At 38.6% G+C, this 22,661-nt stretch overlaps 2 long non-coding RNA genes across 21 annotated transcripts in view; one reads left to right on the top strand and one right to left on the bottom strand.

Annotated features, from left to right (window-relative positions):
* LOC110397309 overlaps window positions 1-17,274 on the top strand; it is a 66,843-nt gene extending 49,569 nt beyond the window's left edge. For 2 of the 6 annotated variants that reach the window (XR_002437698.1, XR_002437697.1), the window contains 4 exons: window positions 892-1,062; window positions 9,905-9,980; window positions 10,222-10,402; window positions 13,996-17,274. This is a non-coding gene — a long non-coding RNA (uncharacterized LOC110397309). Of the gene's footprint in view, window positions 1-126; window positions 190-391; window positions 1,063-9,904; window positions 9,981-10,221; window positions 10,403-10,638; window positions 11,268-13,995 lie in introns of those variants that run through there. The other 4 variants (XR_002437699.1, XR_002437695.1, XR_002437694.1 and 1 more) reach the window with 4 other exon arrangements.
* The window catches only part of LOC110397308, a 297,352-nt gene that overhangs the window by 66,860 nt on the left and 207,831 nt on the right, over window positions 1-22,661 (bottom strand). For 8 of the 15 annotated variants that reach the window (XR_002437684.1, XR_002437685.1, XR_002437681.1 and 5 more), the window contains 9 exons: window positions 13,252-13,375; window positions 10,179-10,312; window positions 6,845-6,944; window positions 6,504-6,691; window positions 5,541-5,596; window positions 4,641-4,814; window positions 2,401-2,629; window positions 835-915; window positions 260-399 (listed from right to left, as the gene is read on the bottom strand). This is a non-coding gene — a long non-coding RNA (uncharacterized LOC110397308). Of the gene's footprint in view, window positions 1-118; window positions 179-259; window positions 400-834; window positions 916-2,400; window positions 2,630-4,640; window positions 4,815-5,540; window positions 5,597-6,503; window positions 6,692-6,844; window positions 6,945-10,178; window positions 10,313-13,251; window positions 13,376-22,661 lie in introns of those variants that run through there. The other 7 variants (XR_002437682.1, XR_002437683.1, XR_002437692.1 and 4 more) reach the window with 3 other exon arrangements.

Genomic DNA, 22,661 nt, shown 5'->3' with positions numbered 1-22,661 from the left:
TACTACCGACGATAAGACGGCTGGAGAGCGAGGTGCTGCCAAGACGAGAGACGGCGGAAAAAGGGACGAGGTCTCGTGATCTGCAAGTTTTTATACTGCGAGCTTTTATCTTTTCCCTCCGGCTGGAAATGGTAACAGAGGAGCAAAGTACCGTGGGGACTGTAGTAGTCCTTCTCTTCTGAGGAACAGGTACATTCACTACATGATGTTATGATGTGGAGTACCAATAACCGAAAATCATAAAACCATGACATCTTACCAGATATGGCTACTTATATTTGTCCAGTGTGTGATGAACCTTCTAGGAATTTGGGTCAGTATGAATCCTAGCAGTGTGGTTAACTTTTGACTTTCCTGGTTGCCTTTTTTGGTGGTGTTCCATATATTAATTACATACCACTGAAACACAAAAGATGACTTTTTAAAAAAAAAAAAAAAAAAGAAAAAAAAACAACTACAGGCTGTCTCTAATGTTTGGTATCTGTTTTCATTTAAAACAGTTATGGGTGATTTGAAAGAGAAGTCATTGTTAAGAGATGAGGTGGCAAAAGAAGGCTCCAAAACGGCATTAGCTTCCTACTGTAATAAGGAATAAAGTTTCTCAGGGAAGAACACTTGGGTATTTATTTGGAAAACTTGTGCTCTGTTCCCAATTGTTCTCTATATGTATTTGTTAGTCTAAGCAGTCACGCCACTGATTATCATCTTTAAGATGGATCACAAACTGCATAATGATGCTGTATGGACAAGCCCTAAGCAATATTCCTGCAGCCAGTGACTTAGCAAATGTATTCATGTCTGAGACTTAGCTAGCTCATTTCACTTAGTACTCACTCTTGGGACAGTTAACAACTGGACAGAGGATCTCACTCCTTTGCTCTTCTTTTTCAGATTTTACAACTCTGCCTTGCTTCCCTTTAAAAAAGAAAAAAAGGGCTCAGTCAGTGTATACATCGTTCTTTTCTCAACAGCTAATTCATTCAAAAAAAAGTCGCACAGCACTGAACATCTAGCGTTGCAAGTAAAGGAAAGCATCTAAGTGAGTGAAGAACAGCAACAAAGGTAAGACAGAAATTTGTCAACAAAGCTGGGAGTAAAAAAAAGAAATGGAGAATAGGTGTTCACTGAAAATTTGAAGACCAAGAGTTAACAGCAGCCTGTATGCCTCAATTCATAATAAAACAGTCACATTCTAAAAGACTAAGGTTTAGCACAGCAGCTAGACACCCTTCCTGTCCCTAGACTCCTTCCCTCCCTCCCCCAACACCAACATGTTAGAAATGTCTGCCATTCTGCCATTTACTGCTTTTTTAAAGATTAACAGGTTTCTTTTTGCAGAAAATAAGTTTTTTTTTCTCCTAGAGTGATTTTTTTTTTTTAAAGGCTGAAATAGTATAAAACTGACATCGTATATTGCTTATTTAACTTACTGGTGCTCAAACACAATGTCTGAGCAATTATTGTCTGAAAATAATACTTCATTTTTGTAAAGGATCTTGCCTATGTTCCACTGCCCAACAGTCATAGAGATTACATTTCCTGTGTGGCCCATTACTGAGGCTGGATTTGATAAGGCAGCTAGTAATAAGTCTCCTGAGCATAGGAAAATTTTTATATAGGATTTTCTCCATCAAAATCTTACAGTACTGGCAAATCCTGAACCATAATTTACTGTGCACTTGAGTCCTGACATTGTAATGCATAGAGCAGGACCCTTCTCTCCAAATTGGCTTCCCTAGGAATGGAAAAAAAATTGGAGGAGCCCAGCAATATTTAAAGTACCTAAATGGGGGAAGGCTAGCCAAACAGGGAGAAAGATTCTTTTCCTGCTGTCAAGTCCAAATCAGTATCATTACTTTGCCTTGCTTGGGAAAAGGTCATTTATTGTTGCTGTTTTAATAAGACTAGCTAGCTATCTACTTCATTTTACTACTTCAAATGCTTTTCCAAATCCAAAGGGAAACTAACAGTTGCTTTATCCTGCTACCCTTTTGACACAGTACTTGAGTCACACTTGCTCATGCTTTAGATTTCTAGTTTTTCCTACTACTTGGTCAAATTCAGAGCCCCAGGTAGCATTTCTAGACAGCCAACAACAGCATTTATTTATTTAAGCATGCCTTATCTAAGTGTAGATAAAAACTTCAGCTCCTATTCATAAGTGGATCACACAGTATTCCATCATTTAGTAAACATTAAAAAAAAAAAGTTCTGAGCCTTTTAACCCCAAGCTTCAGCCTCCTTCATCTTTCCTTACATTTACTGCTTTCTATATCCTTTTCTCTTCCACTTTCCTGAAGTAGGTATTTTTGGTATTGACAACAGTGGTTTGAACGGTCTTCCATTTCTTATTCTTTGTGTTATATTTTTAATACTTCAGTACACAGTGTAACTACTTACTTTGATACGTGCATTATTTGTCTCTGTTGTTCCAGTACCACTTGTTCTAATCCCCTCAGGAGATTGTAGTGCACTTGAATGTGCTTGAAGTGCTTTCTTTCTGCACAGGATGCTGGGCTGCACTCACAGTTTTCTGGGGGGCCTCTCTCTGATCACTCAGTCCATTCTTTTCTTGTGGATTTTGGTTTTGGGATCACAACTGCTCACTTCAACCCTCAGATGTTCAGTCCTTGAAAGTAACAGTAACAATTCATTAAAATAAATAGGTACTCTGTTAGAACTCTGGTTACACCCATATGTTAAGGAGTCTTTCTAACAGGTGAGTCCTGCCTGTAAATGAGGAATGTTGATCTCTAAGAGTTCAAATTCTGGGCCAAGTGAATACTGAGCACGTTACCATTATATTGCAAGATAATACAATGGACAAAGAAGGATTTTATAGTTCCTTATATCCATGCTCTCAGAAATATAGTTTTCCTGGTACATTAGCAAAGATCACAAAGACAAAAATCAACTAAATTTAAGGAAAAAGTACTAGCCAACTGAACTTCTGTGAGTTGAAACCATCTTTTACACATACATATAAAGTTTGCTTTTGGAAACTGAATGCACAAGGCGTCAGCCCAAACAAGATGCTGTTCAAAAAGCTGAGAAACAGAAAGCTGCAAATTCTATCCTTGGTTCTCTCTTTTTTTTTTAATAGAAAAATGGCTAGCAGATGAGGCATGCTATGTTCATATGCAAATTTTATTTGATATTTGATAATACACATATATTTATGTTATACCTTAATATTTCTTATACTTGCATAGCAGAGTATGCCTGCAGAAGGCCAACACGTCTAGTTGCATGAGGAATACATCTCTGCCTTATCTCAACTGGACAAGATAACTACCCCTAAACAATTTTCAAACACACAAAATCATTGCATTGCAGTTCACTATTAACATACCAATAAGCAAGTATGTACTTACATGTACTAATACAATTGAAACATTAAAAATATTTCCTGCACCACTCAAAGGAACTTTTTGTTTATTTTTCTTTACCAAGTCTAGAAAGCTATTTTTGTCAGATTTACTCATTAGACACTACTGGTTCACAGTAATCACTTTTATAGGTTAAGCTGAAAAAGGAAACAAAATAGACAGCAGCTGAGACGGAGTTTTGAAGATATAATTTCTTTGTGCCCTTGAAATGATAGGTACTAAGACATTTTTGTGCTAACCTTGGATATAGCATGCTGAGACTCTATCTAAGAAGGCATTTCTTTTTATTCCTAAGGAGTTGATTTACACTGTTACAAAATGCGTTCAATTTCACAGGTAAGTGCAATAGCAGAAATTTGGATTGAAAACTTAAATGAAAATACTTAAAAAAATATTTGCTTGTTCAAAAGAAAAGTGAAAAACAAGATTTAGGTGCCTAATGTGAGAATGAATTAATGAAATGGAATCCCAAACTGAAATTTTCCAAAACTTATCCTGGAACCTGAAATACTGCAGTCCTTGGACCTTCCCTTTAAAGGTTTTTGTCTGAATTTTGGCCTTCGAATGCTTCCAGATGCAACTCATTTTGCTAAGGACTGCCTTTCCCAATATAGGAGAAAAGAAAAAGAACAGATGCTAAATTGCAAATTACTTACAACAGAGACATTAAAGTTCAAAGGAGTAAAAACAGCAGAGATGTAAAAACAGTAACTAATCTTACTACTGTGTTTAAGCAGGCAGGGGTCAACATACACCTGCACGTTCACTAACAAGGCTGATATGATGACCAAACATGTTCCACAACTGAGCACTGCCGGAAGCAGAGCTACACTGAGCTGCAAACTGTCTGATTATTCCACAGATGACGTGACTTGGGTTTCACAAACAAGTTTTCCCTGAATCTAACACCCTGAAAGTTTAACCAGTGTCTGCAAACAGACCACAGTCAGTGTTGGACAAAAATCAGGATGGGGGAGGCTATTTTCTTTCTACTTTTTGTGACAGTGCCTTTGAAACGGAATGTTAGATGCATACAGCCTGAGAAACAGCAAGCAATGAATCACTGAATTGTCATCCAGGAAGGGTAGTGGTGTAAGTCCTTGTTTTCAATTTCTGCTCCCAACAGTAAATATATTACTTCAGTCTCTCTTTAAAATAAAATGCTGGGATAGTTTGGGATATGACAATCAGAGGCAGCTATTGCCCATCCCAGACAGATGACAACAACTAGGATAGTAAATTGTCCCATACCTTCTGATGTCCCCCTTGGGTTTACTGAACAATACATTTTTTCCACCCAGCAGACTGGTGCAGCTTCGCAACAGACAAAGGGGCAGAGTTCCCTTTTTCCAGGACTGCTTGTGGCCTTTTGATTCCGTAACTTCAGGCTTAGGAAGAAATTCACACACCTGCTGGACGGGCAGCCTAGGCAAAATGCAGTTAAAGAACAGACTTTAATTCTCCCTTCAGAAATAATTTTGAGGATAATCTAAGAAGAGAACATTCTGGGTTGTGAAAAAGAGACGCCCAAGTCTAAGAGAACAGAAGGATTAGATGCAAAGAAATAATGAGGACAGCTCATTAGCTGACTATAGTATGTCACTGTTTTGAAAACTAAAGGTTTGGATTTCATTTCAGTTACCTGTGCTGTACAGAGGTCTGAAGTTATGCTTTGAAGCACAGTATTAGTTGTCAATGGATTATAACTTATATTCTTAAAAAACACCTAAGGAACCATTCTCATATTGTTGAGTAATCTTTATTTTGTATTGCATGATATAAGTGTGGGAAAATAATTAAGTTTAAGAATGAGAGGTACGGAGATGCTGTCTGCACGAGGTCTTTAAGCCTCCCCAAAATAAATAAAAATTGGAGAAACCAGAGAATTTACATTTCTATGTCAAATGGTGCATTAAGACCAGTCTAAAAAAAAGAAACTATAGTAAAGAGAGTCGGAACTCAAATCTTCAATACTATATGAGATGAGCACATCTTTTTTTCCGCTAGCTTCACTTTACAACAGTTCTTTGCATTCTGGCCTTTTTGTTTACACACACACACACCTATGGCACTACTCTGGAAAAGGGAAGACGTTTGAACAAACAACAGCATTTCCAAATAGCCCATTTAAAGAAAAATAAATCAGCTTACTAGTTAAAATGCAAGGTAGAGGATGATACATCTTCATACTGTTGTTACTGAAAATCCTGTCACAAAGAACATATAAGCAAGATGATCTTGGCAAAAGTAGGAACAAAAAAAAAATTCCAGCACAGTTTTTTTTTTTAAACTGTCATTATAGATCCCCAATGCACAGATGAGATGCCAGAGCTGCATCTACTTGTCTGCCAATATAGTGTGTAAGGCACTGTACATTGCATCGGCATGTATTACTGTTGTCTCTCCCAATAAGTAAATAGGTGAAAATGGACAAAGACACAAAAAATGTTCAAAATAAGGAGGAAAAAAAGTACTCAAATACCACCAACTCTTTTTAGCTCAAATAATTAGTCAATAGCTAAATTCTTCACCTTTAGGATTTAATAAGCATTTTCATCTATAATCCTGAACAGAAAGTATATATCCTTTTACATTGTCTCTTTGATAAGGAACAGCCAGTTTCTATAATCACAGATCAATCTCTTTAAATCTAATGCTCTGGACTGAAAAACTTCCTCTCTTATCGTCTTCTTAATGGGGAGCAAAGCATCTTCCTAAATCTCTTTTGCTTTTTCTGTGTGGCCTCAACTACAGCATTCCAGCCCCTCTTTCTACAGTCATAAGTAGAGCTGTGTCATTTAGGAAGAGAGCCAACCAGCAAGTATATCTATCTGCATGATAACATGTTCTCATTAACCTGTATAACTTGACAGATCAAAGAGCAGACAACTATTGAAAATATTATTAGAAGTTTACCTAATGACAGGTAAATGGCTATAACCATCTAGTTTATAAACAGATCCATGACAATAATCCATTTGAAATGATCTCCTCCTTCTTTAACTTTCAACCATGTTGCCATTCTGTTACTGTGTCTGGATAGAGCACATACTGTACAGGTTTCACTTAGTACTCAACCACCACATGGAGCCTGTCAAATGAGATCAGACTTACCTGCAGGAATGGGGCCTCATCATTTCCAGTTGCAAATTAATTTAAGATGCTTGACTGGAAGCATAGCTGCCTATGTACTGAAAAGCCAGACTCCAGGGTTTCCAGCATAAGAAAGACCCAGGCTCTAGTGGACTGCAGCATTGCACTGGACAGCCAATAATGTACATGGTAAGTACTGTAGGCCAGAACTGTTTTAGAAAAAGAACAAATGGAAAAGAAGAAAAAAAAAAACAATCTTTAAGCTTTCCTCTGTATGCTTTCAGTCCTAAAGTAAACTAGAGCCTAAAGTGCAAAACTGGAAGTAGAAGCGAGGGCTTTTGAGACACAAAGATTACACGTACCTTAGCAAGATGAGGATCAGAATTAATTTTTCTGGAAGTTGTTTTTTTTTTTTTTTTTCTGAAAGGCACCAACTCTTCAGCAGGGCCACAAAACACTGGTCTGTAAATGGAAGAAAGATTTGGAGCTTAGCAAGTTGGAAAGCATACAATTTTCAGTTGTCTTTTTTCCTCTCCTATAGATATGTCTGCAAGACAGAATTAATTCTAAACTAGTACAGCTTCCACCCCTCAACTCAGCTCCATGTCAGCAATCTCTGTTCTGAACTCTTTGTTTCAGGGAAAATAAAAGTTGTTTCCATTTGCTTAAGAATATTTAATTACAAAAAGTTTAGTTGCAGTTTCCATGGGTTCACATGGGTTCACTATCCCTGCCAAGACAGAACAGTCCGGCCACGGTTAGGTGGCATGAGGTGGCACACACAAGCATTACCCTCACATTTCTACCACTACCCATCCGATTCTGCCATCTGCATCTCTGCTGTTTTAACACACAGATTATCTTCAGTTACCAAAATGTACAACTGTTTGTGCAGCAACAATGTACACAGATTATTTTTAGTTTAAACATGTGGCACTACTCATCGTGCAGCTGCTTTCATGCATTAATGCATTGTGATACAAAACCCTAGCTGCAAGAACCCAAATTAATTGCAAGCAATGAGACGTTTTGGACTGAAAACCTCTTTTGGCTACGTTGAAATCGAGTTGTTGACTTTTCAAGCTAAAAGAGATATGAATCATGGAAAATATTTTATTCTTAACCCCTCAAAGTGCCCAATATTCCTGAACTAATGCAAAATGCAGTTTTGCGTTGGCTTAGAAGTTACAAGTGCTCTGCCAAAGGTTAATTTAGACTATTCATCCAAGATTAGTTGCAAGTTTTTAAAACTGTAAATAAATTCTTGTTCCTAAACAGCACAGGTTTTCAAAGCAGGGAGTATAACCCACAGCCTATAAAAGGAAAAGATTTTAAAGCAGAAATGGGATATTTGACTTCTGCATATTTGGAACATTTAATCACCCTCTTGGTTATATGGAATAAGTTAGACTGGCAGCTTTTTCTTCAACTCTTCTGTGAAAGTACATTTCTTTAATAGAGCCTCAATGCTTTGTAGGATGATCTAAAAATCTAGTCCTGTTTCATTAACAGACAACTGTAGAATTCCTCTTTAGTTCAGCAGGGAAGAAGCCCAAAGATTTTATAAGTAAGTACCTAAAGTTATAGCCCAGAACTTTTCCTCCCATTTGAACAACAGTTTATATTTTTTTTGCATTCAGATTATAAGATATTAAGCAAAGTAATATATGCAAAAAAAAAAAAAGGTAATGTCAGAATTAGTATGACAATTTTAATCTCTCATTTTATTAGATGTGGAAGGCTATACAAAATTTCAGCTGTTTTTAGGCATAAGCACAGAAAAGAGATTAAGGTATCAAATGACTTTCTCAGTACTAATACTGCTATAAAGAAACAGTTGGAGAGTGAAAGAGTAATTTTTCATGAGATTCAGGTCTCAGACAGAATCTTTGGCAGATTTGGCTGTGGCAATTCAAAATGCTGGTGCTGTGGAAGCACCTCATACTCTCCTTTTTGCTGCAGACAACTGCCCACAGAAAATGTGAACACGCTCCTATGTTTGCTTAACATGATCATCTACTGCTTTCACTGCAAGTCATTTACAGTTGGGTAGTACATGACTAATGGCAGTATAATCATAAGAATACGAGATAGAGTTCCTAAGTTCAACTACCACATTAGTTGACTACAAGACCCATGGAATAAACATTTCACTGGGCTGACAGAGAGTACCCTGGAACTTGATGTTACCAGCCAAACAGGAGGATGAAGGGAAAAGAGGAAGCGCTGCATTTCCAGTACCAATGCCATGGAAACCTTCTCATCCTAGGAAACTGCTTTTTTTTTTTTTTCTGGTGATGTTTGTATTACTATATTCTGTAAGTTCTTATTAATACTAGTGAAAAATAAGTTTTGAGCTGCTCTCAGGCATACTTACTCACAATTAACAGCACATACTGAAATTATGTTCTGATAGTCATTCACTTAGCTGTGCTTTGTGCCAAGCATTTACAGTCAGTGTAAGAACTCTGGTAGCCTAATCTGTAAGACTGTTTTTAAATGGGAAACCATAAAAATCCCTTTTTCTCTCTTTATTCTACACATATGGTAGGAGTACTTTACTTGGATAGTAACCTTCTTACTCCTATTACCTTAAAAAAATATATTAAAAAAAAAGCTATTGAAAGTATTCGAACCCTTCTGTACCTTAGACTCTTCAATCCATTTAACAATAATTAAGCAGCTGTCCCCACAGTTACCTTGTGATCCCTCTATTAACCCACCTTCTGCTATTTATACAGAAACAATTATCATTAGTGGCTTTGTACTGTAAAGCCTGCTTTATTCCATGCTTATTTCCCTTGCCTCTGGGCTGTATTATTGAAGACTGCAATATTTCCCCTCTCTTATTCGCCTTATGTTTGTTTACAAATGTAAAATCTTGAATTAGACATACTGTGATCATGTAAGCCATAATGGAGAAGAAAGGATCACAAAGAGAACTTAGCAGTTGAATAATCTGATTTGTTGGCATTACTTAGGCATGTTCATTATGTCCTAAAGTACAGGAGATAGTAAAATAAAGAGACAACTACATCTACTGGCATAAAACTCATTAGCAAAAGGAATTTCCAGGACCAATTATTAAGCGTTGCCCAAACATGCATTGAATAATCAATTCCCCTATTAAATTTGTGTTTTACAAGAGTTAAAGGGGTTCAGGACAGGCCTCATACATAGCATGCTTAGTCACATCTTTTGTATTAATTACTTCTGCCAGCTCTTAACTTACTTGTACAATGTTGCATAGCAACAGATTATTTGGTTGTTTTCAGTTTTAAATAGATAAAAGTAGTATAATCTCTGATATTTCTGACTTAAAAGCCTTTCATCTGATGGTTTTGTATATATTAAGTACAGAATAAAATGATTTTCCAGACATCTATATATTTATTTTTTTCTAAACAACTGTTCCTCTACAGATCTGCAACTTACTTTGTGGTGTAGAAGGACTAAGCATTAGGTCACCATGACTGAACTACATTAAACAGACTTCAGGTGGGACCAAATCTCTAAGTGTGTAAGTCTAGTGCAGTTTTTGTACTATACATCAATTTCTTCTTATTCCTCTGTGTGGCTGAAGTCATAAATTTTTTAAGATGAACTCTGCTCTTAAGGCTTTTCCCTAAGTGTTTCAGTTTATGCTAAATCACTCACTGTTTCCCTACACAATAACAAACTTCAAAAATCTTTTACCTTCCTGGATTCTTCATTATCCATTATTCTTTTCAATTAACAGATTTCAAGAACCAGTACCAGCAAATTCCATTGGATACACATTCAGCAGCCAAGTACTACAGTTCTAATCCACTCCAGATACAAGAGGCACTCTACAAAACAGAAAGCAAAGGACACTTCAAAACCAAAAGCAAATAACACCACAACCCAAAATCCCACTCCCTGCTATGTCCAGTCTCACTGTAAGTAGTTAGAGTTGCAGTTCCAACAGAAAGAACAGCCCTGAGCAAGACTGCTATGTAGCTAGGCTTCAGGGGGGTAGGGGACACGTGAGCAAATTGACTGCAGAGAACACAGAACTTTTTTTTAAAATTAACAGTTAAGAAGAATTTGGCTACTGCTAATAAACGTACTTTATATCTTATGAAATTGTAAAAACACAAATTTAGGCTTTTTCTTCTACTACTTTTCTTTCCAGAAAAGTATAATCTTGCAGGTTGTAGGAAATGGGCCGGCATATAGAATCACAGAGTCATTTGCTATGGAAAAGACCTTCAAGATCATCAGCTCCAATCATCGCCTAATACTACAAGTCCACTGCTAAATCATGACCCTAAGCACCATATCCACACATCCCTTAAAACACTTCCAGGGATGGGACTCCACCACCTCCCTGGGCAGCCCATCCCAATGCCTGACCTCCCTTTTCATGGAGAATGTCTTCCTGATGCACACTCTTAACCTTCTCTGGTGCAACCTGAGGCCATTGCAACAATATACAGAAGTAGAGTCTACCTCATACATCTATGCCTTCCTGCAGAGTCATCTCCTCGATTGTATACACTGGTGCTAGTACCAGTTCTACACAGAAAAACTGATGGTACGTTATTTAACTGATGACATCAAGCTGTGAAATGTGGTCAACACATATGAGGGACAGGATGCCATCCAGAAAGACAGTGGGCTCAGGAGAACTTCAAGAGGTTCAATAAATCCAAGCGCAAGGTCTGTTGAAAGATGATGGAGAGCGGCCTGGCAACCACATCTGCTAACTCCCTCAGCACTCTACAGTGCAGTCCATCTGGCCCCATGGACTTGTGAGTGTCCAGCTTCCGGAGCAGGTCCAAAACCATCTCATCGTGGATTGTGCATGTGATTCCCATCTTCAAAAAGGGCCGGAAAGATGATCCTGGTAGAGACAGACCGACCAGTCTCACTTCAGTGCCAGGGAAGGTTATGGAAAAGATAATCTCAGGAGACATCACGGATCAATTAATAGTCAACCAGGGGATCAGGTCCAGTCAGCATGGGTTTATGAATGGTAGATCCGTCTGACAAACCTGATTTTGTTCTATGACAAGGTGACCTGCTTAGTGGATGAAGGTAAGGCTGTCGATGTGGTCTACCTGGACTTCAGTAGAGCCTTTGACACTGTCCCCCACAGCATCCCTGTGGAGAAGCTGGCTGTCCATGCTTTGGATGGGCATATGCTCTGCTGGGTGAAACACTGGATGGATGGCCAAGTCCAAAGAGTTGTGGTCAATGGAGTTAAATCCAGTTGGCAGCCAGTCACGAGTGGTGTCCTCCGGGGCTTGGTACTGGGGCCGCTTCTATTCAACATTTTTATTAATGATCTTGATAAGGGGATTGAGTGCACCCTCAGTAAGTTTGCAGATGACACCAAGTTGGGAGCGTGTGTTGATCTGCCGGAGGGTAGAAAGGCTCTACAGAGGGACCTGGATAGACTGGAACGATGAGCCAAGGTAAACTGTATGAGCTTCAATAGGGCCAAGTGTCAGGTCCTGCACTTTGGTCACAACAACCCCAGGCAACCAGACAGGGTTGGGAGGAGTGGCTGGAAAGGTGCCTGACAGGAAGGGACCTTGGTGTGCTGATGGACAGTCAGCTGAATATGAGCCAGCAGTGCGCCCAGGTGGCTGAGAAGACCAGTGGCATCCTGGCTTGTATCATGAATGGTGTGATAAGCAGGACTGGGGAAGTAATCCTGCCCCTGTACTTGGCATTGGTGAGGCCCCACCTCAAGCACTGTGTTCAGTTTTGGGCACCTCAGTACAGAAGGGACATTGAGGTGTTGGAGCAGGTCCAAAGAAGGGCAATAAGGCTTGTGAAGGCCTTGGACAATATGCCCTATGAAGAGAGACTAAAGGAACTGGGGCTGTTTAGTCTGGGAAAGAGGAAGCTGAGGGGAGACCTTATTGCTCTCTTCAAATACCTGAAAGGTGATCCCAGCGAGAGCAGGGTTGGTCTCTTCTCACTGGTGACAGGTGACAGGACAAGGGGAAATGGCCTCAAGTTGCGCCAGGGGAGGATGAGGTAGGATATCAGGAAAAACGTTTTTACAGAAAGGGTTGTTAGGCACAGGACAGGCTCCCCAGGGAGGTGGTTGAGTCACCATCCCTGAATGTGTTTAAAAACTGTTTGGATGTGGTGCTCAGGGACATGATTTAGCGGTGGGTTGTTAGAGTTAGAGTAATATGGTTAGATTGCGGTTGGACTTGATGATCTTTAAGGTCTTTTCCAACCTGAGCAATTCTATGAGGTTGAGGGAGGTGATCCTGCTCCTCTACCCTGTACTGGTGAGACTTCACCTGGAGTATTGTGTCCAGATGTGGAGTCCTCAATACAGGAGAGATCAGGAGAGTCAGACTTTAAGAAGTGCTTGTAGCTGATACCATTTAAAAAGCTGTCTTTTTTTCTATGCTCCTTTCCGAAACAAAATTAAAAAATTGTTAGTGCTGAAAATCATATTAACAATTTCAGAACTGCCGTGAAATGTCCAATACAATTTAATTTTGATAAATTAAATTTTAAAAAAAATACTTCATTTTTCAACTTGTTTGAGTGGAAAAGATTCATAATGCAAAGAAAACAGATGAGCGCAGAACTGCACAGCAGACTGACAACAAATTCCCCTTCATACTTGCAGTCCATGTTCTTGTTTTTACTTTTCTTTCGTAATAAATCTTTTTGATGCAGGGCACCTCCCTCTCCTATAAGCTTCCTTCTCTACTTTGCTTCCCATCACCCTTACTGTTACATTCTCTTTGGGGATTTTCTCCAACTTTACTACCAAGTTTGCTGACTGTAAAAAGTTGTCTTCAGCTTTCTTCTACTGCGCAGTCCTTACAATGTCCTTTCATGTCTTGATGTTTCCATGTCTAAAAACATGTTTCCACAAAGTCAGGTTGAGGACTCTGTGTGTAAAAAAAAACACCCAGAAAAGAAGGTATGAGGAGTAACTGAAAATAATAGCATGAAATAAAAATAGGGAAGGACTGAATTGTGCAAGAGTACATAGCTTAAAGTCTCACTACAGTGCTGACAGACTTCAGATAGTTTGTTATCAGCAGGTGAACACCATTTTTAAACGAATGCTGGCAGAGCACTAGGAATAAATGAGGGGCTGAGAGGACAGCTGTACATCAGTCACTGACAAAGTATTAAAAAAACAGATGGCACAGCAATAGAAAAGAGAATCACTATTGTACTGTCTACTAAGAAAAAAGCAACTCAGCTTAAGAGTTATGTTCCTATACTGACCAGCCATTCCACTGGTCAATAACGTCAAGCTTGCTTCCAGCTGCATCTTTCACCTGAGGAAATTTCTCCAAGTGCTTTTCTCAGGAACCCACACCAATACACATGGATTTATCTGTACTGTCTTGCTGGTGAAAAATAAACTAGCTAGTCAGAGCAGTTCAAGGAGGGCTCAATGCAGATTAAGAACTAGGTTTGAATTTTGCTATGTTTGTTGCTTCCTGAACAGTTCACATTTATGTAAGTTCAGACTTTCAACATTCATATACTCTTGCAGTTTATCTTTTGGACCTGAGTGGAGACTCAGACTGCAGTAACACGCATAATTCAGAACTTCAAAAGAAGGAGGAAAATGAACTGATGCATTTCTTGGCAAGGTACGTGAACTTTTTTCCAACAGAACTGACTTGTCTCACAGGAGCTTTCACTATGTTACTGCTTAATCAGTATCAGACTGAACATACAGTTTCCCCTGTCACAAACTTAATTCCTTAAATAGAATTCAAGGCTGAGCTCCTCAGAACATGCTAGGCACCTTCTTTTGTCGCATGGGATCTGATTCTACCTTACAGGCATCGCAAACCTCCAGGAAAACCTGTGCCAAGATGCCATCTAACCACAAAGGAACTGATCAGGTACTGACTGCTATGCCCCACGGCTCATGCTAACTTGAGACTTAGAAGCACAAGAGAAAGCAACACATCTTTCACCCTATGTATGGCCTTAAGACTAACCCTGGTACTGCATTCTTATGTAACTCAAAACAATATCCTTTATACACAAATGTAGTTGTAAAGTCTTGATCCTCCATGCACATACACACACCTTAGTTTTGGCATTTCTTAATTCTGAGTCCCTGATGTCCAAAAGACCTGGCATTATATACAGGCAGCTGTTTTCCTTTTTTTTTTTTTTTAAATGTAGATGACCTTGGTGTCCTGCAGGTTACTTTAAGCAGAAAAATCCCACATCCCCATAAACAGAAGAAGGGACAGACTCTTTAGAAGGGTCTGTGGTGACAGAATACAGGGAAATAGCTTAATGCTTAAAGAGGGTAGATTTAGGTTGGATATATGGAAAAAGTCTTTTACAGTGAGGGTGGTGAGGCAGTGGAACAGGTTGCCCAGAGAAGTGGTGGATGCCCTCTCCCTGGGTACTTTCAAGGCAAGGCTGTATCAGGCCCTGGGCAACCTGATCTAGCTGTGCATGTCCCAGGGGAGTTGGACTAGATGACCTTTAAAGGTCCCTTCCAACTCTGAGGATTCTGCGATTCTATAAAACCTAACAGAGCAGTTCTTTAGACTATAACATTTACTCCAGTACCTTCAGGATGAACGGTAAGCTATCAAGTTATTATTTCAGGTACTGTTCCTATGGGATATGACGCTCATTTAATGGCACAACAGTACAGCTGCATGGATTTCTGTGTACCTACCTATACTACCAGGGGAGCTAAAGCAAGCATAGATCAACAGCTAGATTACATACTGGATATATCCAGCATTTGCCAAATCACACTGACACAATTCTACACTTGTGAGATTGAACTATGGAATCAATCTCAAGTTGTCATATTATATAAAATCATTTACATAAAGAGAATATAATTGCAGCAAAATCAGAACAACTATATATATCCCCATAAAATTGGAACTAGGTTCCACATTTCTACTAAACCAAAATTGAAACCTTTCAAGCTTAAATTTTTGTCAGTGTAAAAATATTTTCCTTCCCTCTAAGAAGTCAGGGAAAGCATTTGAATTTCCTAGAAACTTAATCACTCAGTTGGACAGATCTCCTCCAAACAAACATGTCTCATTTGACTTTTCTGATGGTGAATGAAGACGAACAGTTCTGGTTCACCATCGTGCCCTGCTCCCTCTGGATAACCCTAATTTTAAACCAGGTTAGAAAGCAGAAAACATTTACTATGCCCCCTGCCCCCCTTTGTGCTCCCTGTTTTTTTTGCCAGCAACGCGTCAGCACAACTACACCACATCTTCTAACAGAAACTTGGTTTCTTCCTGCAGATTCTATTTCTATATTTCTTAGAAGGAAAAGAGCTTTCTTTTCCCCATTTATTCTGATTCTGTGAGATCTACTTAATGTGATGCTAACAAGGGAGGATGCAAAACTTAGCCATTTATGTATTTAGCTTTGTTTCAACACAAATAAATACAGTCATTCCTTTCCAGTGACCTCATGCATCTAAACTATTTACTCAGACTTGTAGTTATATACTGAGCTGAAAGAGCTGTTTGGATAAGAAAACTAACATTGTCAAACACTGTATGTAGTAAAGCGTTCTTTCTATTGTAGCTCTTTAGGGTCACACCAGAGATAAACATGCAGTACTTTTCACACTCATATGTTTACCTGGAACAGTTTACTACAAATGCTACCTATTTTCTAATAGCCTTACTGCAGAGGATAATGGTGAAAGAAATACTTGGAATTTGTTAAGAAGTGCTATTACCATGAAATGCAACATGTGCCTACTAAAGCCTGAAGCATGCTTTGAAGAAGAAAACTGTAAAATGGGAACACAAGTAAAAATCTACTAAAAACACTAACTCACAGGAGTTCTAAAAAAGTAGCATAAGAAAAAATAAAAAATGGGACTTAGTTTCTAGATCACAAGTCCAAATAGCAGGGTGCAGCTTTTATACGAAATATTCTTAGAAGGAATTGACTCCCGCTTCCCATTTCTCTTTTGTTTGTACAATTAACTCACCTATGAGATATACACTGCATTTTCCAAGATATTAATTGTGTATAATTTTACTGTCAAGAAACAGAATTAAAACATGCAATATGAATACTCTTAGCAGCTTATCCATGTAAGACTTCAAGAATAGAAAGAATTAATAAGTAGCTGAGGGGGATAGGAACCAATTTTGATTTTTTTTTTTTCCAAAAAAGCAAGAATTTCTAAATCAGCTCCACTGTTCAAAATAGTCCAGTGAATATGCAATATCCAGTCTGGATCAAGACAAAATTCTCAAAAAAAGAAAGCAAGTAGACAACTGTTTAGAAATATTCAGGATGCCTATGTTAGCTGATCCAAAGCAAGCTTTGTAGTCTGCTTTTTCCATTAAACTCCATCAGACAACCAATTTAATGTATATGTTTATCTTACTTTTCAGTTAAAATCAAAGATTACCAAAGAAAATTTATAATTTTATGTAGGCTTTATAGGTTGTAGAAAAATTATGAGGTATTCTGAGAAGGAATCCTCTCAGAGCTTAACAACAGAGAATATTCAATACCTTCCAGATTCACATTTTGCTAATCCTTGATAAAACCAGATAAAGCTAAAGATGGGAAGAAAAAAGAATGACAGATCTATTTTTTAATATCTTGTATTTAATATTGTCTTATACAACTTGGCAGAAAGTGAGGTTCTTTGATGCAGCTGCATTTATAAAGTTCACTGGCTCTACATTAATATCTACCAAGGGCAATCAGCTGGTTGCTGTTGCAGTCACCAGCCTTGATGATGGTTTTAAACATAATTGCCAGTGCCACCACAGCCACCAAAAAAAAAAAAAAAAAAGAAAAAAGAAAAAAGAAAAAGAAATCCCACTACAGATCTGGAAAAATGACAAACAAGAATAGTTACAGAACTGTATAGGTCTACAAAAGACTTACTGGGGAGTTCTAAACAAATTATGCAAGGATTTTTCAAAGTATTTGCACAGCCATGGAGTTCAGCATATTTCTTAAAAGCAGGAAACACAGAGTAAGTCATAGCAAATCTATACTAAACATAGCAGTTTGGCAGCACAGAGGCTGAAATAATGACTCGTCCTACTTGGATGCACCTGAAAGAAAGAACCAGAAGTAGCTGCTACCAGAGAGCATGTGCTCAATGTAGTGATAATGCAGCTGTGAGTACAAGGAAACTTCCTGAGTACAAGGAAACCAAATTGCAATGCTGGCAAAAATTCCTGTTATCAGGTGCATGTCTGCTGTGTCCACAGAGAGCTCAACTGTACATTGGCTTGCCTTTTGCAGCTAGCACTGTGAGGAGCACAGATCTTAATTATTTTGTAAACTCTTATAGCAGCTCCTGCCTCTTACAGGAAACCACCTGCTTCTGTCCTGTATTGACAGAAAACTCGGAGTCGCCAGCTCCTATTGGATGCACACACTCATATCCTCTTTTACTGATGCAATAATTGATCTAACGGGAGAAATCAATGCATTACTCATAGAGACAACAGAGAAGACTGCAGCAGCCAAAAGAAAATTGGAATATAATGCACAGAGAAGGTTGAGAGGGTGAATAGCGAGGTAGTAGTGTTCTGAAGTCTAATATGTAGATTTACTTTATTCTCCACAGTGCATATTTTTTACCAGTGATTCAGACTGCACAGACATTAGTAAGATGTAGGACAGCATGAATACTTGATATTGATACTTGATAACCGTTCCAGTTTTGGGCCCCTCACTGCAAGAAAGACACTGAGGCCCTGGAGCGTGTTCAGAGGAGGGCGACAAAGCTGGTGAGGGGTCTGGAGCACAGGCCTTATGAGGAGCGGCTGAGGGAGCTGGGATTGTTCAGTCTGGAGAAGAGGAGGCTTAGGGGAGACCTTATCGCTCTTCTGAAGGGAGGTTGTAGTGAGTTGGGGGTCGGCCTCTTCTCTCCTGTAACTAGTGACAGGATGAGGGGAATGGCCTCAAGTTGCACCAGGGGAGATTTAGGCTGGACATAGGAAGTACTGCTTTTCTGAAAGAGTGGTCAGGTGCTGGAATGGGCTGCCCAGGGAGGTGGTTGAGTCACCATCCTTGGAGATGTTCAAGAAACAGATAGAGTGTTGATAAAAAAGATATAGTGTTGAGAAGCATGGTTTAGTGGGGTTATTGGTGGTAGGTGAATGGTTGGACTGGATGATCTTGTAGGTCTTTTCCAACCTAGCTAATTCTATGATTTGCAGAGAAATAAAAAAAAAAAATAAAAAAAAAAATAAAAAAAAGGATTTTAAGAGATTAAATAAACATATAAATTGATTTACATAGGGCACAAACAAAGCCCTACCCAACAACTGAGTTGCTTGTCAGCTTTCTCAGAGCACTTGTTTGCATTTCTAGTGTCATCAAGGATGACATTCATTCATTATAAGCCCCAAACATACACAATATATTACAAAGACAGGTAAACCAAAAAGGGTGAAAAATAGAAGATAAAAATCACATTAAGGTCCTTGGATCCTATCTTGGGGAATTCCTTCACATTGTGCTACTGAGTTGTAAAGGCACCACAATCCTAGTCAGCCAAATCCCCTGTATTTTGAGGTATTTGTATTTATATAATATGTAATTTTTATACATGTAAGTCTGCTTTCAGCAAGCAGAATCCCAGTTTGGGGCACAAATGCTTCTCCCCTCCTGATTTTCCCACTTTTTGTTGTTTTTTTTTTCCCTGTTCATTTCGCCCACCCCAGCTCTGCTGCGGCTCCCACAGAAGAGGTAAGACCCAACTCAAAATGGTACCAGTCATTCATTCACAAAACAGTTTGAATTCTTTGGAGTACAGACTGCATCCACCTCCTCAGGAATGCTAGTGTCCCATGATTGCATGAGGTGTGGTCATTTGCCACCATCAAACAGACGTTTCACTAAGCTATAAATAAATCATTAGCTCACAGCTGGATAAAATGCAGCACACAGTAACGTTCATATTTCAGAGTGAAGCCTTTCCACACAACTGATCACGTTTCATGGGGGCATACATACTGAATCATTTGCAAGCTTATGAACAGGATTAACACAAACAGCTTTCTACAGGATCTTGACTGACTTTAGTTTCAGTCAGTAAGGGGCATTTTGGTCTTTGTCAGACAATTTACCAATGACTTCTGGAATAATGGCCCAAATATGAAATCTCATAGGAAGGGCATCTTTTAACTGATCCTCTTTCCTGCCCGACAAAGCAATCAGCCAATAGTTGAACAAGATGAGCATTATCCATATTTCTAAGAGAGAGGGAAACTAGACCTGTTCACTTTGAAACTAGCAATAAATAGTGAGTTTATTCTACAACAGGAACTTTGGGAGCCATAGTACTGTCATTCTTATTGCACTGCTATAGATTTGTTTGTAGGATTTCATCTTTTCCATTGAGAAAGCAGTAAAGCATGAAATAGGCAGGGTTCTTACTAAATGACCATAACCTGGGGGCACTGCACAGTGCAGGCAGAATCCTGCACCACTCATTCTCTGAAGTCTGGGGATCTAAGCCCGTCAGGATAAGGAGAGAGCACAGAGAATTAATGTTAATTTCTCTACAGTATTTAGTTTTGCTTTCACATAACTGATTGCTACCACTATTGTGTTGAAAACTCTAAAAACATCATTCAAGAGGGGCAGAGTTTACAGGTTTTGGCCCTGTATGGAAGGCAACTGCTTGTCTGCTACTGGAACAGTGTCAGGGTAGGTCTGCAACACCTACACAGTGGTTCAGACATCATCGGTAATTGTTCAAGTTCACTCATTGGTATTTGTCCTTCTGCTGAACAACTAATAGAGTATGCCATTTTCTGACCTCGTTAGAAACAACTAGAAGGAAAAAGTCTACTTGATAGTTTTCTTGTCTCATCTCTTGCAGGGTTCAATATTTACATTCTAATTAAAAAAGAAAAAAACACCAGTACAGCTTGGTGAATATTCAAGCATTTCTGGTTTTAGCTGTGCTCAGAAAATTCCTCCCCACCATCAGAAAGGACATAATAGCTTCTGATTTTAACTGAAAAGAACTACTACTAAAGAAAAGATGCTATAAATAACATTATACTGAGTTACAATTTTAAGCAACTTAGGAAAAAAAACAAGTGCTTCAACATCTTTCTGCAAATACTTTGGCCCATGTAATTAATAAATATACCCTAACTGGAAACCAGGTTGTTTAACGTGCTTCTTCATTACAACGTTTTTGTGTCAGACTATATCAGGATTTTCCTTTGAAGGATCCTTCATAGATGGAGTTATATCAGTTTGCGCTAATCCTTGCATACTGTGCTATGCTTACTGCACTCTGGAGGAAAAATTGAAATATCCAACTTCATATTGATATGGAATCACCTCCTATTAATCTTGTCCTTGTAGAGGAAGTCATTCCATTGATTTATTCAAATAAAGGAATATAAAAGAAAACACAGAAAAGTCTATTGCATTCCATCATATTGTATCAGTTTAACCTGTATATCACTCACCTCTCAAAGAGCTCTTAAGCACCTGTTAGGAAGATGACTGAAAGTATAACATATCCTTTACAATTTTACATTCACTGTATTCTCCAAACTTAGCTCTCTGCATCACTCCTATTTTCTAAACTATTTAAAATTAGTTCAATTCTTGATCATAATGGGACAGGTGACAGAAGAATAGGAGAAGACAAAAAACAAAACCACAACTACACTGGTTTTATATATATATTATTAAGCACATTCCGCTCAACAGCACAAAGAGAAGGTAATTGCTGGAAGCTTTTGCTAGGAGGTAATGTATAGCATCTCCAAAGAATGTGAGGTATGGCAGGGCTGAGAAGGGATCCAAAGAGTCAGGTATTAGATTCCTGAGAGATTGTAAGAGTCATCTGGGGTTAATAAAATGAACAAAAGTAAGGAGAAAGCATCGCCAGTAATGAAACCTATTGATTATGAAACTGCCTCCAAAGGGAGTGGTACTTGCCTTTTGAAAGTACAACCAACCCAAGCACTAAAGACCAGCTTGTAAAAGGACACAGCTGTACTAACAGAGAGAGGGACCTGACCTAGGGAAAGTTTTAGCTTTTTTTTATTTTACTTTTTTAAATGCGTGGTGTGGTATTTAAGTATGAATATAAACTGCAAGAAATGTTTGTACCTGCCTCTACACAAACGTCAGTGTCATTCTCTGCAGCTGCCAGCTGGTATGATGGTATGAACAAGCAAGCTACCCATCCTATCAGCCAGATGTTTGTAATAGATGTAGACAAATTTGGTGTTCAACATGTATTTGACTACATTGAAATGAGACTTGTTGACAGCTGCATTTTACAGTGAGTACCCTAAATCACTGAACTCCAGATTCCCATATATGAAATTGCTTGCCAGAGGTTTTTTAACCAACCACAGAAATTACTTATAGAAATAATCAAGCACAGGCTGATTAGAGGATATTTAGTTTCTACATCCATCTAAACCAAACTGGGTTTTTTTCCCCGCTCTACTCATAGAAGTTCCATCCGCAGAATTATCTGTTTACTTTCAGAAGAAAATCATTTCTTGGCCCAATTGGGAAGTACCAAAGATTAATTCTGTATTGTACAAAACAACTGTGTGGGTTTCTTTACTAGAACTTACACGTAGGAAGTCAAAGCATAATGCTGTTTGAAGAATTAATAGCTTTCTAGGGAGAAACTGCAATAATTCCATTCCATCCCTGCTTCTACCCTCTACCCCAACATGATATTTTAAGTTAACCTGATTATTGACCCAAAACTTCAATTTGGGTCTCAACAAAGACTTAGAACTTCAGCAGCCATATGACCTACTCTGGAACCAGGAAAAGCGTGTTATATAAAACAGATAGAAGAAAGCAATGCCTGGCTTATTATTGTTTTGATAAAACAATCAATGGGGTTAAAAAGCACACACTGTGTCTCAGTCAAAACTGATCACAGAAAAAAAAAAAAAAAATCCGACATGCATGTGGTCTCAGGAGGGCTTCCCTAAGTGGTGGCATGTAGAAAAACTACAGGCCTAAACCTTTTCTTAACATACCCATGGTGTCTTCATAAACAAACAGATTCATCTGAAAAATCTTGATAATTCCCATTTTGTTGTGTGTTTGGTTACACTAGACCAATGCCACCCTTTCTGGCTACCTTTCTGCATAAGGGTTTGAGGGAGCTCTCCTTCTCCACCCCAACACAGATTCGTATTGTATTATTAGTTTGCA

Source organism: Numida meleagris, chromosome 4, assembly GCF_002078875.1.
Source record: "Numida meleagris isolate 19003 breed g44 Domestic line chromosome 4, NumMel1.0, whole genome shotgun sequence".
Taxonomy (NCBI): Eukaryota; Metazoa; Chordata; class Aves; order Galliformes; family Numididae; genus Numida; species Numida meleagris.
Note: the sequence above shows the minus strand (reverse complement) of the source record. Positions and strands in the feature narration are given on the sequence as shown.